General features: G+C 38.1%; 1 protein-coding gene across 10 annotated transcripts in view; it reads left to right on the top strand.

Moving 5' to 3' along the window:
• Window positions 1-18,316, top strand: part of LOC102902981 (uncharacterized) — a 119,191-nt gene that overhangs the window by 93,353 nt on the left and 7,522 nt on the right. The gene's annotated exons all lie outside the window — the stretch shown is intronic.

The following is an 18,316-nucleotide window of genomic DNA, read 5'->3' on the forward strand; positions in this document are numbered from 1 at the left end:
AGTAGTTACACTTGAGATGAAAGGAACTAACATGCTTGATATGCAAATGAGTATATTATAAATCAAAACATAATTAACTAGGAATGCAATATTAGACATGTGCCTAACTGTAGTAAACTAAAAGGACAGAGGTTCCCATGATTCAAAGAAAAGAATCATGTCACGATAAAACAGCATGTGGTTCTACATCACTGGATAACTGGATCCCCTGGCTCTTCTTCGTCTGGTGTTTGAAATTAAATATTTTAGAATTCTGTGTAGATTTTCATTTTTTTACATATTAAACAGCATTAAAGTTTTATTTCAGTCTATGATTTGTTTAAACTGATCACATTAATCCATTTCATCCCCCCAAAAAACAAAATGCTTCTAGTAGTGTAACACTTGACATCACCCATCCAGACAGCATCCACTACAGCCTGCAGAAATCTTGAATGTAGTTTGATCTCAAATTGGGTTTTATCCTCTAGACCAAAAGCTTTCAAAGTTGCCTCTTAGAAATCCATCACCAGTCAGTCAGCAGGGTAGACCACTGAGCTAACTCCTGATATCTGAGTTCCCACCGGAAATAATTTATCCTAAGTGAATTCATAGGCCTCTGGGGTGAGGAAGCTTCATGGGAGCCTCCCTCACACAGAATGTCACCTAGAACAGCCTTTTTTATCTATAGATGTCTATCTTCTTTCACTGTGGTAAGTCAAGCCTGAGAGCAAAGGGCACAAAGCCAAGCTCACTGCAGGTCTCAGAGTAGATTAACACAGGAGATCCAATGAGACATCAGCTAGATAAAACTAAAAAGGATGACACAACCAGGTTAGTCTGTATGTCTAGTTGCTTGCTTTTTCACATGGTAGTTGCAGTATTCATTCACATGAAGTGTGCTGCAGTCTTATTAATAAAAAAAACCTGGAGCTAGATATTGGGGTAAAAACTGAGAGATCAGGGAAGCAGAAAGAAGCCAGCCATGTTCTTACCACCAGAAATCCTCAGCCAAAAAGAGAGAGAGACCTATTTCCTGTACTCATGCCTATATGCCTTCCTGTCCCTGCCCTCTTACTTCCTCTCTCCACTCAGCTACATCACTTCCTCTCTGTCTGTACAGACCTCCAGATCTCCATGGTTAGTACTGCAATTAAAGGCATGTGCCACCACACCTGGCTCTGTTCCCAGTGTGGCCTTGAACTCACAGAGATCCGGATAGCTATCTGCCTCCCAAATGCTAGGATTAAAGGTGTATGCTACCATTGCATGACCTCTGTGTTTACTATAGTGGCTGGCTTTTCCCTCTGATCTTCAAATAAGTTTTATTGGGATGCACAAATAAAGTATCACCACATTTCCCCTTTTTTTGTCTAAAATAAAAGTTATAACTAATATCAGAAAAACTATATACAATAAGTACAATAACTATATACAATATATACAAGCAATAAATACATCAACAATGTCTACTCCATTTGCATTTGGCAAATTCAGCAAAAATATTCCATTATCTATCCTATTTTGGTGAGTCCAAAATGTACTTAATTCTCTTTTTATCCTAACTTGTATTACCAACCAAAAACTATCTTTTGTTGTCTTTCAAACTTATACACTTTACACCTGTTTAGTGAGCTTCTTTTCTGAAATTGTTACCAAGGAAAACTATAACTATCTAATCTTACTCACTCAGAGACCCAAGAAGGAAATAATAACCTAGTAAAACAAGAATTGCAAACAAGCAACTTCCCAAAAAAATGTGAGAAATGACAGAAACAGCAAGCTGCCTGGACAGCCACTGGAGGTTTCTCTGCAACGTTGGGGCATCCATTCTTCAACCTACAGGCTTAGCATATCTGACACATTCATCTGTGAAGCAGGATTTTCTAAAGAGCCTCCCTACCTTGTCTTGGCAAGGTTTGGCAGTCCTTTCTTTTGTGTCCATTTTGGACAGCATATTATCAGTAGTCAGTTTGAGAGCACTTTCTTGTCCAGTGGCTAACTTTTGCCACAATGAAAGTAAACTCCATATGGAGTTTCTTTGATGCCCATCATCTTCTCTGAAGTAGATTGGTGCTGCCAGGAGCAGACATGTCTCATAGTCATAAAAAAGGAATCTATGTTATTAAAACATCTTAAATGCCATAGTCTGCAGATCTCTGAAGTGTTTGAAGATGACCTGTCTATATAAAATATATCTCTGCTTGATCTTAGAAACATACCTAATATGACTACAAGTTTGATTATAATGACTAATTACTAACTTACATTTCTTTATATCCTAATTAGTTGATAATAATAACTTTTAAGAACTAGCAAATTGCACTATATTGTTAAATGAACTGTATAGGTACAATACCTTGAACAAGATTAGAATTATATTTACAGTATTTTCTAATAAAGTTAATCTCAAATTTGTATCAACATAAAAATTGGTATACAATATATAAAAATCCAATCCAATGTAAAATATTTAAAACTAGTAGTTGCCTTTTAAAAGAAAATTCAATATTCTACCATTTTATCTTTTCATATCCATATTCTCTCTTTTTTTCTTTTTAGATTAGATTCAATAATCTACCCTTTATTTTATATTTTCTACATCTTTTTTTCAGAGTAAGATTCAATAATCTCTTATCTATATCCTCTTTTTTTTCAAATAAGAACCCTGAATATAATTTCCTTTGTTTAATGATTTTCCTGACCATTAATAATGAACAGCTTGTAACCAATCATCTTAAACAATGACTATTATCCAAAACCCACCCACCCTACCTCTTGGGAATGTGGGTGTCATGTTCTTAAAATTACTTCCTGCTGTCTGGGGGCAAAAGCATCTTTAGGGGATCCTGAAAACAAAATTTTTTGGGTTAATTGTCAAATCCTGGGAGAGGTAGCTGTACCATTTGTTGTCCAGTCTCTACGTAATGCAAAAGTGCAGGGCTTATCTCAAGTCCTTGCTTGGGTAGTCTGTGAGGCAGGATCATCTTAGTTAGCCATCTCAAAATTGTCCTGAGCAGTTTGTAGTACAAAGCCAATCTTTGGGTGGTGTTTATCGTTGTCCTGATGGAATCATCGTTGTGGAGCCCCATCATCTTTTTGGAGACTTCAGATTTGCTATTAGGCATGGTCATAATTACCTGCAGAAAACTGATAGAGACTCAAACACAAAAACATGTAGAAGCAGCTAGATGAAGCTTTTTTTCTGGAATGTTAGTACTCTATATGACCATTAATATTATGACAAAAGTTTAAAAACATATACATGTAAATCTTATAAATTTTGATATAAAATTAATGCCTTGAAAAATGTTTTAAAGAATCTAAATAGAACCAAAGAATTACAAGATTAGTGGCAATAGATTAATTTTGGTTTTCTTCTGTCCCATATCAGATGGCTCTTCTGAAATGATAGAGATTTTTCATTTTCTTTTTTTAAAATTTTTAAAATTTTTTCAAGACAGGGTTTCTCTGTGTAGTTTTGGTGCCTGTCCTGGATCTCACTTTGTACACCAGGCTGGCCTCAAACTCACAGAGATCCACCTGGCTCAGCCTCCTGAGTACTGGGATTAAAGGCGTGTGCCACCACCGCCCAGCCCATTTTCTTTTAGCAAGCATGTTTAGGTACAAAGAAAGAGAAAGCCATTCTCCAACTCCAAAGGCATCTTTAGTTTTTAATTGAACTAGGACTACATAAAGATCATTTGTGTTAAGTGTCTGTAGAGGACAGCAGAAACAAACATTTAGGATGACTTTTGAAATTTTATATGTGATGTACCAATAGGTCAATTTACTCTTTTTCTTGAGACATTTTCTTTCTGGATAATTTGTCCTTTTTCTTCAGATGTCTTGTTTGTCCAGTTTTCTTCAGATTCCTTAGCCTTCATTCTCCTGAAAGACAAAAACAAAAACCTTTCCCCAAGCCTAACTCTGGGGAAGTTCCCTTTTGGTAAGTTATATCTGATTAAGTGAAAAGCATTTGTTAGTGGAATAAGTTAGTTTAAACTGAACGAATAGTTTAAACTGGTTGATGATTTGTCACCTCTTCTAATTAAGAGGTCTCTTATTCAAATTGACCTTTGTCAAATTTGATGGTATCCATAACTTTTGTTCTGCTGTAGAACAAAAGCAAAACCTTGTCCCCAACGTAACACATATCCTGGTTCCCATTCTGAGGTCAGCACATCCTTAAAGTATATAGGCTGATTTAATTCTGTAGTATTTTCTGTTATACAATGTCTCTTCCACAGCTGTTGTTTCTTTCTCATTAGCATTGAGAAAATTCAAAGTTAACAGAGCATTATGTAATCTATTTCTGGGGTTTTTTGTTATCCCTTTCTGTTTATTTAGCATATCCTTTAGAGTTTGAGTTGATCTTTCCATGACTGCTTGGCCTGTAGGATTATGTGATATACCTGTAATATGCTTTATATTGTAATAAGCAAAAAACTGTTTCATTTTACCAGAGACATATGCTGGATCATTGTCAGTTTTAATTTGTATAGGTATACCCATGATAGCCATAACTTCTAGCAAATGCATGATTACCAAATCAGCCTTTTCACAACTCAGAGTAGTTGTCCCCTGAAATCCTGAATAATTATCAATGGTATGATGTACATATTCCAGTTTTCCAAATTCTGCAAAATGAAACACATCCATCTGCCAGATTTCATTCCTCTGAGTACCTTTTGGGTTACATCCTGCTGGTAATGGCGTTTGGTTGTAAAAGGAACAAGCAAGACTTTTACTTATAATTTCCTTGACTTGTTGTCAGGTTATAGAAAAATCTTTTTTTATATAATAGAAAAATCTTTTTTATTCTTCTCTCATATATTACATACAGACTGCAGTTTCTCCTCCCTCCTTTCCTCTAACCCCTTCCCTCACCTCCCCTCTCCCCTAGATCCACACTTCCTCTGTTTCCCTTCGGGAAAGGCAGGCCTCCCAAGGATATCAATGAAACATGGCAATAAGCCTAGGCACATCCCCTCATATTAAGGCCGGGTGAGGCAGTTTCCAGATGAAGGTGCAGCTGGGGTGTGACCTCACTGTTCACAGGGGATCTGACAGGGCGGGAGTCTTCGCTCTCCCACAGGGTCGCATTACAGAGGTCAGGGAGAGCTTTTTTAGTGTGTGATATTACAGGGAAGAGATCCAGCCATTGACCCGAAAGCCCTGCATTCCAGTTCCACGCTGTTTATTGTGCTAGTTAAAGTACCAGTGACAGACTCCGGGAGAGAAATGAAGGGGTAGAAGCTTCTACCTAAGAACATGGATTTACCTTCAGGGAAACTCCTGCTGGAACAGCTCCCAGTGAGTGCAGAAGAGGCATTTAGATTCCTGAGGAAACCCAAGGAGGAGGCTGACACTGATGAGGCTCTCAGCACACTGCTGTCACATGGTACAGGTGGGCACCTGGGGACAGGAGGCTGCTGGTCACTGTCATTCTCCACCTAAAATGCCTCTGTGTCCCAGGAGACTCACTCTCCCAGTTTTTATACGCCCTTGAATAAATGGTTATTTCACTGAAGGACTCCAGATTGTGCCCTTAGGTATGAACTGAACGGTCTGAAATGCCACAGTGTCTTCATGTTTTATATCACAATATGGTTCCCTAATGTTGGAGAACTGTCTTTAGAAAGGTGGTCTGTTTGAGGATACTGGGAAAAAAGCAAGCCAACTTTGTTATCTGTTCACAGCCCCTTGAGACAGCTTCAGAAAAGAACAGTGTGTAGTATGTGTTATTAGGGTGATTCTGCCTTTACCTGTGTTAGGATCAGACATTTGCTTTTTGATTAGTTTTGTAAAGACCTCATCAGAAATATAATATCTTTCCTCTGCGTTAAAATTCCTTTAGGAAAATGCTTATAGTGTAAAATAACCAAATGCAATCAAGCTTTGGATCCACATTGTTGCTGGAGGGCTTCTCTCCAGGTTCCACCAAGTCCCACAGTTCCACAATCCACATATAAAATAATCACTCAGACGCTTATATTACTTATAAACTGTATGGCTGTGGCAGGCTTCTTTCTAACTGTTCTTATATCTTAAATTAACCCATTTCTATAAATCTATACCTTGTCACGTGGCTGGTGGCTTACCAGCATCTTTACATGCTGCTTGTCCTGGCAGTGGCTGCAGTGTCTCTCCCTCCTTCCTGTTTCCCCAGTTCTCCTCTCTCCTTGTCCCACCTATACTTCCTGTCTGGTCACTGGCCATCAGTGTTTTATTTATATAGAGCGATATCCACAGCACATGTGCATCCTGTATTTTCTTTTCCACCAAAGCCAATTCTCTCTCAGGTTCAGCTGATAATTCTATTGAACTATTTAAGTCCTTGTCACCCTCTAAGGTTTTGAACAAATTACTCAGTTTATTATTTTTTTACCCCAACAGCAGTCCATAGACTGGAAATGTCTCCAAATAATCTTTGAAAGTCATTAAGTGTTTGTAATTGATCTCTTCTAATTTGCACATTTTGGGGTCTAATTTTTGTAGACCTATTATATATAATAAAGAATTAATAAAATCTCCTCTTTGTATCTTTTCAGGAGCAATTTGTAATCCCCAACAAGGCAAAATTTTCTGCTTTAAACATTCTTTCTAAGGTGTCTGCATTTGAATCAGCTAGTAAAATATTGTGCATATAGTGATAAATTATAGATTTAGGAAACTGTTTACATATTACTTCCAGTGGTTGTCATACAAAATATTGGCATAGGGTTGGGCCATTTAACATTCCCTGAAGGAGAACCCTCCATTGACATCTCTTAACCAGCTGAGATTATAAGTGGGTACCATGAAGGCAAGTCTTTCTCTGATAAGGGTATTGAGAAGAAACAGTCTTTTAAATCAATAACTATAAGAGGCCATCCTTTAGGTAACAGAGTAGGCAAAGGAATTCCAGTCTGTAGAGAGCCCATTGGCTGAATTATTTTGTTAATTGCTCTTAAGTCTGTTACCATTCTCCACATACCAGATTTCTTTTTCATAACAAATACAAGAGAATTCCAAGGGCTGGTTGATTCATCAATATGCTGAGAATTTAACTGCTCTTGTACCAGCTGTTCCAAGGCCTGCAGTTTCTCTGTTGTTTAAAAGGCATTGCTGAACCCATACAGGCTTGCCTGTTAACCATTTTAAAGGTGTCTTTGGAAGATTATCAGTTGTTGTGCCTTGTTGTTGTGCAATCTGGATGGCCGGTGACTGTTCTTTATAATAATGCCTTCTAATATTTTTTTCTCAGAAACATATGTTAGTTTATGATTTGTTTCTGAGGTTGAAGGAATGTTAATCTGGGTATTCCATTGTTGTAATATATTATGGCCCCATAAATTCATAGCTACATTAATCACATATGACTTTAATTTCCCTCTCTGTCCTTCTGGCCCTATCCATCTGTGTTCTGTTTCACTTCAGATAATGTTCCAATCCCTAACAGCTAAAAATTTATCTCCTGAAGAGGCCAATTTGGATGCCAAGATTCTCGTGCAATTATTGTTACTTCTGCACCTGTGTTGACAAGAACTTCAATGAGAATGTCGTTTATTTCTATTTTTAATTTTGGTCTTTGTTCATTTATAGATGTTTGCCAAAAAATTCACTTTATGGTTTCTCTTGAATTTTTTGTTCTCTTTGCGATAGCTGTTCTATCATCCTGAGCAGCATGGTTTTTATTATAATAGGCATTTGATTATTTAGTTGCTCTGGGAAGGGTTTTTTTTTTTCTACAATTGGAGGAAACAACTAAACTGAATTTGCCATGGGGGCCTGTGAGAGGCCCCACAGGGAGTTTCATGACTGCAAAGGCAAAGGATTACCTTGTTTGTCCCTTGTTGATCTACATTTGTTAGTCCAATGTTTGCCTTTACCACACCTTCTCTATAATCCAGAAGGGAGGGGCATTCTGTTGCCATTGTTCTTTGAAGAAACATTGTTTCTAGGAATGCCCTAGTTATGGTCCCTTTTTAGGTTACCTTGTTTACCACAATTAAAGCATCGGACATTTTTTTTCTTCAGACCTCTGGAAATCTCCTCTTATATCCAAGTATCCATGGTCATGATATTCAATATTAATTGTATCTCTGATCCATTCTTCCAAGGGTGTTGGTCTTTTCTTTAATGGCCTAATTACCCCTTTACATGCTACATTGGCATTTTCCAAAGCCAGAGATTCAATTATTATCTGTCTAGCTTCTGAATTTGGTATCATTCTATTTACTGCTGAAGACAGCCTTCATAAGAAATCTGTGAAAGTTGTTTGGGCTCTGTATAACTTTTGTAAATGACTCAATTTTCTTCTTTGCTTCTGCAATTCTGTCCCACACATTCACAGCTGCGATGTGGCATAGAATTATGGTTTGGTTATCACATAAATATTGTCTTTGTATATCAGCATAATTGCCTTCTCCAAGAAGTTGATCTTGGGAAATTTTCATATCTCTAGCCCTACATCATTGTTCTATAGTTTTAGCCTCCTCTTTCTACCATGTTCTCCACTGTAACTGTGGACTAGCCTCTAGGATTGCTGTAACCAAATCTTTCCATTCCTGGTGGATAATTCTATTATAAGTTGACCATAAGTTTAACATCTGCTTTAAATTGGAGAGTGCATACCATATGAGACTATAGCTTCTTTAAGTATCTTCATATCTAACATTTCCACTGGAGTCCAGTTAGCTTGTACACAGCCTTGAGCATTTGGCAGCTCTGTAAGCTTACTGGGTAGATTAAAATTGGTTGTTTGAAAACAGGCTGTATCTCTGTAACCATATAATTCAACACTGAGATAGGTTCACCTATCTCAGAAATTCTTCTGTTTGGGTCTGAATATCTCTATGATTTGTTTTAACAAGTTTTTCTAAAACTTTTATCTTGGCACTCAAATTAACCAAACTTTTTAAAGCTAAACCAAAAATGACCAAACAAATAATATTCATAATTGATATTATTTAAATCCCATCAACATTACTTATCCTCTCATATAATTGTTCCATTTTCAGATTGCCTAATGTGTTATCAAACAGAGACCAAATTCCCTCCATTGTAAAAATGTTTCCCCTTTTTTTAATGTGGTAAAAAATATTTTCTTTTAACTAATTTCTCCCTCTAAGATATCTTAGTTGACAAACTAAGTTTGCTGACAATGATGATATGTAGATGTAACCAATCATCTTATTAAAATAAGAAACACAGAGCCAATGTAAAGAGCTCAGAGATAAAATCTTACCTCCTGCAGTGCTCCTAACTTCCCCGAGAGAGAGCTACTTCCTGTTTGTCTGTGTTTAAATAGTCTTTCTGTTCTGCCTTCTCATTGGTTGTAAACCCAACCACATGACTGCCTCATCACTGCCTGTAAGTACCGCCCTCCAGGTCTTAAAGGCGTATGTCTCCAATACTGGCTGTATCCCTGAACACAGAAATCTAACCACCACGCTCTTGCTATGGCTCTAATAGCTCTGACCCCAGGGCAACTTTATTTATTAACATAAAATTAAAATCACATTTCAGTACAAATAAAATATCACCATAATGATATATCACCACAGTTGCCTAAGTTCTCAGTAATATCCCCTCTTTCTCCTCATTCCCAGAACAGTAAAGTTTGTCTTTGAACTTTGAAAGTAATACACACACAGACACAGACACAGACACAGACACACACACAGACACACACACACACACAGACACACACACACACACAGACACACACACACACACACACACACACACACACACACACACTTCTGTCAGTGTCCTTTTCAGCATGATTCATAATTGCTCTCGAGTGCCTTCTCTTTTGTACAATAAACACTATACTGTTGAAGTACATATGAAGTTTCATTTCTGTTCAGTATTCTTTAATTTCCATTATGAAAAGTTATTTCTGAAGAATTGAAACCCCAAAAGGTAACAGCCCCCTCCAAAAGAAACATTTAAAACAAAATTTTATATTTTTGGTTGTGAGCCTAGCCTTTAACGGCTGAGCCATCTCTCCAGCCCTGAAACAAAATTTTAAATGATGAATCAAAACCAGACTTGAGTAGTACTTAAGAGACAGGGTGGCAAATGCAGTCTCTGAAGGGGATCGTTCTAATTATTATCTAAAAAGCAAAGTCACGCAAGTTTGTCAAAGTCATAAGATAAACTGGTACTTGAAAATTAGGTTGACTAAGCAGAGGAGGGGGGATTTCAAAAAAAAACCACTGAAACAGGATAACGAAAAGGATTTCAGAATGACTTGAACCAGAGCAAAGATCCATCAGCTCTCAATGCTTCTGGTGCCTTAGCATCCTGTATCATAGTTTCTTGTCCCCACTGTCACCAACACCTCAAAGGAGAATTCTTACAGAACTAAGTAATCTCTGTTATTTGGTTAGGATTTAGAATTTCAACCCAGTAGCCGTCAGGATCTTGAATGAACGCCAGACCTTTCATTTTGCCATTGTCGGGTTTCTTCACAAACGTGACTCCTGGTTATTCAAATCTTTTCAGGCATCATAGACATCAGGAATGGCAATCCCAATGTGTCTGAATTGCTGTTGTGGTAACTCTGGGTTTCATCATCCTCACTGCCCCAGTTGTGTGTCAACTCAAGTGTAGCTTTTCTAGAAAACATCCTTGCTGTTCTTTCAGTCTTATCTTTAGGAATGTCATTCTTATTTTTGTAAGCCAAAAATAGAGGGAAAATCAAACTTTTGGAGTAATGTCACTCTAAGAACTCTAGCATATAAATCCAGGAATGCCGGGCAGTGGAGGCGCACACCTTTAGTCTCAGCACTCAGGAAGCAAAGGCAGGAGGATCTCTGTGAGTTTGAGGCCAGTTTGGGCTACAGAGTGAGTTCCAGGAAAGGTTCCAAAGCTACACAGAGAAACCCTGTCTTGAAAAACAAAAAACAAAAATCAAAACAAAACAAAAACATAGGGATTTCTTAGGGTCCTTAGTTCTCAGCATCATTTGCTGCAATAAAAAGCCCTTGGTGCTGGGGTCTAGATCTGAGCAGCAACTGAGGGTGAGCTCATCCATGAGGTCACTGGAGATGGGCTGTGGCTCTACCATGGCTGCCTTGGAGGATCACTGACCAGTTCTGCCAACAAACCAGCAGGCCATGGCCTCTACAAAGACCATGTTCCATCTTTGCACTAGACAGAGTGACTGGCCCAGGAGCAGATAGCCATGGCTCCCAGCCCTGGATTTATATTTTTAAGTATATTTTACAAATATTCATTTTCTCGAATCCATGTACTTTTTCCAAGTAAGGCCACCTCCCCCTACTCTATTGAGTTGGTTCTTTCTTCCTAGTCCTCTGAGTACCTCAAATTTCATATCACAAACTGAAGATAAAGTCCTGACACTTGTTTGGCTCTTATCTGATTGTGTCAGCTATTGTATCCACCTTAGTTTTGAAATATTGATATAGGAGGAGTTCTGGGCTCCAACCATTCTTCATAGACCCATCACAAAGTACTGTGTTTGTTCCCTGTTTCTATTGATAGGGAGAATATATTTATTTTTAAAATTTATTTTATTTTAATGTTTAAAAATGTTATACATACATATAACAAATTTTGATCAAATGCACCACAGTTTACAACCATCCAAATCGTCCCTATATGTCACCAACACTATTCCTTCCCAAATTCACGTTTTCTTTAAAAAGATAACAGAGTGCAATTAGTGTACGAGGATGTAAGAAAATTACTGGACCGTGGATAGCCTCAGTGTGCTGCATCCCTGAAGAAATCTTAGTCCCCTTCCTCAGCATCCATCAGCTTTCAACAGCTCCTCACAGGGTGGGACTTCATGAGCCCCTCCCTCATTAATGCTGGGATGTCGGTTGGCCAGATCTTGTACATGTGTGTTGCATGCAGTTAAAGTGTCTATGAGTTAATTGTGCAGCAACCCTGTCTCAGCCAGCAAGTACTGTTTTGTTGTGGACATCCACTACCTATGGGCCTTACAATCGGTTTCCTCTCCCTTCTTCTGATATGCTTCCTAAGCCCAGGGATCTGAGGCTGTGATATAGCTGTGTCACGGAAAGCTGAGTGCTCCACAGGCCCTTATCCTGTGTACGCTGACAAACTGGGGCTGTAGGTATCTAATAATTATTGTCTACTGTAAAGAGAATCTTTTCTAACAGTGGTTGGGAGATGCAATATTCTATGTGTCTAAAGTTAAAACTCAGGAGAGAGTTCAATACAGCAAGATAATAGCAGGATCTCCCCTAGGGCCTATGCTCTACCCAGCTGTGGGTGTTTGGCCCTGTCAACAGTATCAGCTATAAGTCTTTGTGGAACTTTTAAATCCAGCGAGAAAGTGGTTGGTTACTCCCACAGAATTCATACCATTATTGCATCTGTGTGCATAGCTTGCCAGTAAGGTGGTTATTGTAGCTCACAGGGTTGACAGCTGGTTAAGACTGTTGATGATCTTTCCTCTCTGGTAGTGTGAAAACCACCTTCTAATGCCTTGAAAGCTAGCCCAGAGGGATGAAGCTTCCAAGTTAGTACCAGATTGATTTCTTCATGTTCTATGACTCAAGTACATAACATCCTCACAAAAGACTCATACCATTGAGTTTTGAAGATTAATCCAGAATCACCACAATATCTCCTAATTTGGGGAGGGAGGATATATATATGGGACTGAAAAAAGCATTGCCTATGCCTAGCACTGAACTTTTTGATAGACTATGGTGTCTGGGAGAAAAACTGATCCCTATTATATAGTAACACCATTAAACTTCACTTATATGAATATATGTATATATTTTAACATCTGTGTACTACATAGGGTGAAGCTGTCTACTGCAGCATGGTCCTATCTTGCCATGCTGGTCATTATCTCAATTCACAGGATTCAGGGCTGGGTAAGACTCTTGATGGCTTTTCCCCAGCAGATTATGTTGCATATAGCCAGGAGGGTATCAATAGTTCAAAATGCTAAGTGAGAGGACAGACACAAAAGATTGTATAGCATACAACATCTCATAGGAACTGGGCATAGAAATGTTAAAATATTTATGTAAAAATATCCCTCCAGCCTCTGATACTAGATATGAACCAGTGATCAGTGCAGTATGGGAACTCCCAGATCTCAGCTACTTAAGGCATCTCTGGAAGAAATTAGATTTAATAATGGAGGTCTGATTTCCATATCTATCCCATGTAATTCCCCCTTTGTCAGCCTTTCTTTTTCCATGTTGAAGAAGTTAATACAAATATTATTTTGCATTGACATTTACTTTGAGTATAACATTGTTTTCCTTACAGCTATTAGTCATTTGCAGACATTTATAAGAGTTGTTGAAATTTTCCAATGGGTGTTCTTTTAATGAATGGAGTCTGGCCCCTTAAGGATTTCTTGACCCTTTATTTTTGTTCTGGCATTAGGTCAACAACACAGTGACCTCAAATAATCAGGTTTTTTGTATTGTTGTTGGTTTGTTTTGTTTTAATTGAAGCTAGGCTATATCCTATCTCAACATGTCTATTAAACTCGCAGACCCTGACATCATTAGTGTGGCAGTGTTCTGCACTGAGATCCATGCAGCTTATATACAGTTTATAACAGCAGCAGTAAGACTCCATTTAGTAATTTAACTTCACTCATCCTATGGAATCAATTGTCCATTTAAGAGTCTGGGGAAACTCAATGTGAATAAGGGATAAATTAACGAGTTAGAAACATTGTTTGAATCCTTTTATCTATATTCTAGCATTTTAATAAAAATAATACTACAGAAAGAAAAATTCACACATAAATGCTTTCTTTGTACACAAGCTGTTGGAAACCACTGACATGATGGGACTGGGTGCAGGCAACAGCTGGTATCACTTAGTTCCTTCCACAAACTGAAACATTGCAAGAGGTTTTGCTTTTGTTTCTATAGGAGAAGATAAGCTGTGGATACCATCAAAATTGATAAAAGTTCGATTTAAACAAGAGAGACCTCTTACTTAGAAGAGGTGATAGTTCATCAACCAGCATGACCATCCAATTTAAACTAACTTATACCATTAACACATGCCTTTTCAATTAATCAGATATAACTTGCCAAAAAGGAACCTCCCCAAAGTTAGTCTTGGGGAAAGGTTTTTGTTTTTGTTTTTCAGGAGAATGAAGGCTAAGGAATCTGAAGAACACTGGACAAATGAGACAACTGAAGAAAAAGGACAAATCATCTAAAAAAAAAAGGTCCCAAGAAAAAGAGTAAAGTGGCCTATTGGTATATCATCTGTAAAATTTCATAAGTCTTCCTAAATGTTTCTTTCTGCTCTTCTCTAAAGACATTTAATACTATTGGTCTTCTTGTAGTCCCAAGAATTTAAAGCTGGCTTTGGAGTTGGAGAATGGCTCTCTCCTTCTTTAAACCCAAGCATGTTGTTAAAAGGAAATGCAAACACCTTGTATCATGCCAGAAGAAAGAACCATCTTCTGATATGGGGCAGGAGAAAACAAACAAACAAACAAAAAATTTAAGGGACTATTCTATTACTACTAATCTCAATTCTTTGATTCTATTCTGATTCTTTAAACTTTTCTTAAATTATGAATTTTATATCAAAATTCACAAGATTAATATATATATTAAACTTTGTTAAGATATTAATGGTCATATAGAGTACTAACTAATTCTAGAAAAAAGGCTTTAATTAGCTGCCTACATATATATGTCTTTGTGTTCAAGTCTTTATCAGTTTTCTGCAGGAAATCATGGCTAGGCTTAACATCAAATTTGAAGTCTCCAGGAAGATGATGGGGCCCCACAACAACAATAATTCCACGTGGACAATAATAAAACCACTAAGCTGACAAACATCTACAAATCAGCTTTGGTCTACAAAGTGCTCAGAGCAATTTTGAGATTGCTAGCTGAGATGATCCAGTTTCAAAGACTACTTACTTGAACAAGGACTTGAGATAAGCCCTGAACTTTGGCATTATGCTCAGACTGGACAACAAAGGATATATCTACCTTTCCTAGAATTTGATAATTAACCCAAAATTTTTCTTTTCACAATAAAGATGCTTTTGGCCATATCCAGCAGGAAGCAATTTTAAGAATATGATGCATACATTCCCAAAGAGGTGGTGTGGGGGGTGGTTTTTTGGTCTTTTAATGGGTTTTGGAATGATTTTCATTGTTTAGAAGGATTAGTTACAAGTTGTTGTTAAGGGTAAGGAAAAGGGCTAAGCAAAGGAGATTAGATTTAAGGTTTTTATTTAAAAAGATGATATATGGAAATGATAGAATAGAGGGTAGATTATTGAATCTACTCTGAAAAGTAAAAAGAAGATATAGATACAATATAGATAAAAAGATAGATTATGAATCTACTTTTAAAAGACAATTACTAGTTTTAAATACTTTATATTGGATTGGACTTTTTTCTCTTTTTTTCCTTTTATTTTATTTTACAATACTATTCAGTTCTACATAGCAGCCACAGATTCCCTTGTTCTCCCCCTTCCTGCCCCCCTCCCCTTCCCCCCCAGCCCACCCCCCATTCCCACCTCCTCCAGGGAAAAGCCTCCCCTGAGGACTGAGATCTTCCTGGTAGACTCAGTCCAGGCAGGTCCAGTCCCCTCCTCCCAGATTGAGCCAAGCGTCCCTGCATAAGTCCCAGGTTTCAAACAGCCAACTCATGCAATGAGCACAGGACCTGGTACCACTGCCTAGATGCCTCCCAAACAGATAAAGCCAATCAACTGTCTCACCTATTCAGAGGGCCTGCTCCAGTTGGGGGCCCCTCAGCCTTTGGTTCATAGTTCATGTGTTTCCATTCGTTTGGTTATTTGTCCCTGTGCTTTATCCAACCTTGGTTTCAACAATTCTCGCTCATACAAACCCTCCTCTTTCTCGCTAATTAGACTCCCAGTGCTCCACCTGGGACCTAGCTGTGGATCTCTGCATCCAGATTCCTCAGTACTTGGATAGGATTTGTGGCACAACTATGAGGGTGTTTGGCCATCCCATCACCAGAATAGGTCAGTCCCGGCTGTCTCTCGGCCATTGCCAGCAGTCTTTTGTGGGGGTATCTTTGTGGATTTCTGTGGGCCTCTTTAGCACTTTGTTTCTTCCTTTTCTCATGTGGTCTTCATTTACCATGGTCTCCTATTCCTTGTTCTCCCTCTCTGTTCTTGATCCAGCTGGGATCTCCTGCTCTCTTTTCCTCGACCCTTGCCCTTCATTGCTCCCACTCATGTCCAGGTTGTTCATGTAGATCTCAGCCATTTCTCCGTCATTGGGTGATCCTCATGTCTTTCTTGGGGTCCTGTTTTCCAGGGAGTCTCACTGGTGATGTGAGTAGCAGTCCAGTCATCCTTAGATTGGACTTTTGTATATTGTATACAAATTATATATATTGAAATTGATATTGTTAGAAAATGCCATACAAATATTTCTAATCTTGTTCAAGATATTGTTCTCATACAATTCATTTAACAATGTAATCCAATTTGCTAATCCTTCAGCGTTATTATTACCAACTATTAGGATATAAAGAAATGAAAGTTAGTAGTTAGACATTTTACTCGAACTGGTAGTCATATTAGGTGTCTTTTCAAGATTGAGCAGATATATTTTAGATAGACAGGTCATCTTCAAACCCTTCAGAGATTTACAGACTATGGAATTTAAAAAGTTTTAATAACTTAGAAGTTTTTCCTTTTTTTATGACTATGAGACATGTCAGCTCCTGGCAGTACCAATCTACTTCAGAGAAAATATGGGCATTGAAGAAACTTCATATGGAGTTAACTTTCATTGTGGCAAATGTTAGCCCCTGGACAACAAAGTATCCTTGAATCAACTGCTGACAAACAGGACAAAATAGACAGATAGGACACGAAACAAAGGACTCCCGATTCTTGCCAAGACAAGTGTGGTCGCTTTAGCAACAAGCATCCTCTGAGGCCAGGACAATATGGCACCATCCCTGAAGTGGCCTTTGCAATCTAGAAAAGGTATAGTGCCCTGTTCTTCGAAGGCAGCTGAACAGGCAGTGGACTGATGGCTTCTGGTGTGCAGTGGAACAGTAGCTGAAACAGTTATTCTTGAAAGAGTAACTAAGCTGACAGAGTCTAACCTCTCAATGGCAGACTGACATTTAATAACAGAGTTAAAGCTACACACAAGCTGAGAAGAATGGGATGCAGAAAGAACAGGATGCTGAGATGAAGCCACACAAGCCAAGAAGAATGGACAGCTGAATTTAAAAAAATGAGCAATTTCCAGAATTTAAAATCCTGAATCAAGACAGGACACTAGTGGAATTCAGGTGTTTCTGGTACATGGATTACTCCCACCAAATGTGAGGTTGAACTGTTGGCCTTGTGTACATCCTACTTCACAAATGAGTCTGTTGGATATGCTAAGCCTATAGGCTGAAGATGATGCCCCCAACATTGCAGAGAAACCTTGAGTGACTGTCCAGGCAGCTGGCTGTTTCTGTCAACTCACAATTTTTTGGAAGTCACTTGTTTGCACTTCCTGTTTTTTTAGGTAATACTATTTCCTTCTTGGGTATCTGAGGGAGTTGAAGATTAGATAGTTATAGTTATAGTTAGTTGAAAATTCATAGTTATAGTGTTCCAGAGATACATCACCCTTTACAATAGCCACAAATGATATAAAATACCTTGGGGTAACACTAACTAAGCAAGTGGAGGACCTATATGACAAGAACTTTAAATCCCTGAAAAAAGAAATCAAAGTAGATGTCAGAAAATGGAAAGATCTCCCATGCTCATGGATAGGTAGAATCAATATAGTAAGAATGGCAATCTTACCAAAAGCAATCTACAGATTCAATGCAATCACCATCAAAATCCCAAAACAATTCTTCACAGACTTGGAAAGAACAATACTCAACTTCATATGGAAAAACAAAAAACCCAGTGTAGCCAAAAGATTCCTGTACCATAAAACAACCTCTGGAGGCATCATGATCCCTGACCTCAAGCTTTACCATAGAGCTACAGTAATAAAAACAGCTTGGTACTGGCATAAAACTGACATGTGGACCAATGGAATCTAATTGAAGACCCTGACATTAATCCGCACACCTATGAACATATAATTTTTGACAAAGAAGCTAAAACTGTACAATGGAAAAAAGAAAGCACCTTCAACAAATGTTGCTGGCATAACTGGATGTCAATGTGTAGAAGGCTGCAAATAGATCCATATCTGTCACCATGCACAAAACTTAAGTCCAAGTGGATCAAAGACATAAATCCAGTTGCTCTGAACCTGATAGAAGAGAAAGTAGGAAGTAGTCTTGAACACATTGGCATAGGAGATCACTTCCTAAATGTAACACCAGTAGC

Source organism: Peromyscus maniculatus, chromosome 17 (genome assembly GCF_049852395.1).
Source record: "Peromyscus maniculatus bairdii isolate BWxNUB_F1_BW_parent chromosome 17, HU_Pman_BW_mat_3.1, whole genome shotgun sequence".
In the NCBI taxonomy this organism is placed as follows: Eukaryota; Metazoa; Chordata; class Mammalia; order Rodentia; family Cricetidae; genus Peromyscus; species Peromyscus maniculatus.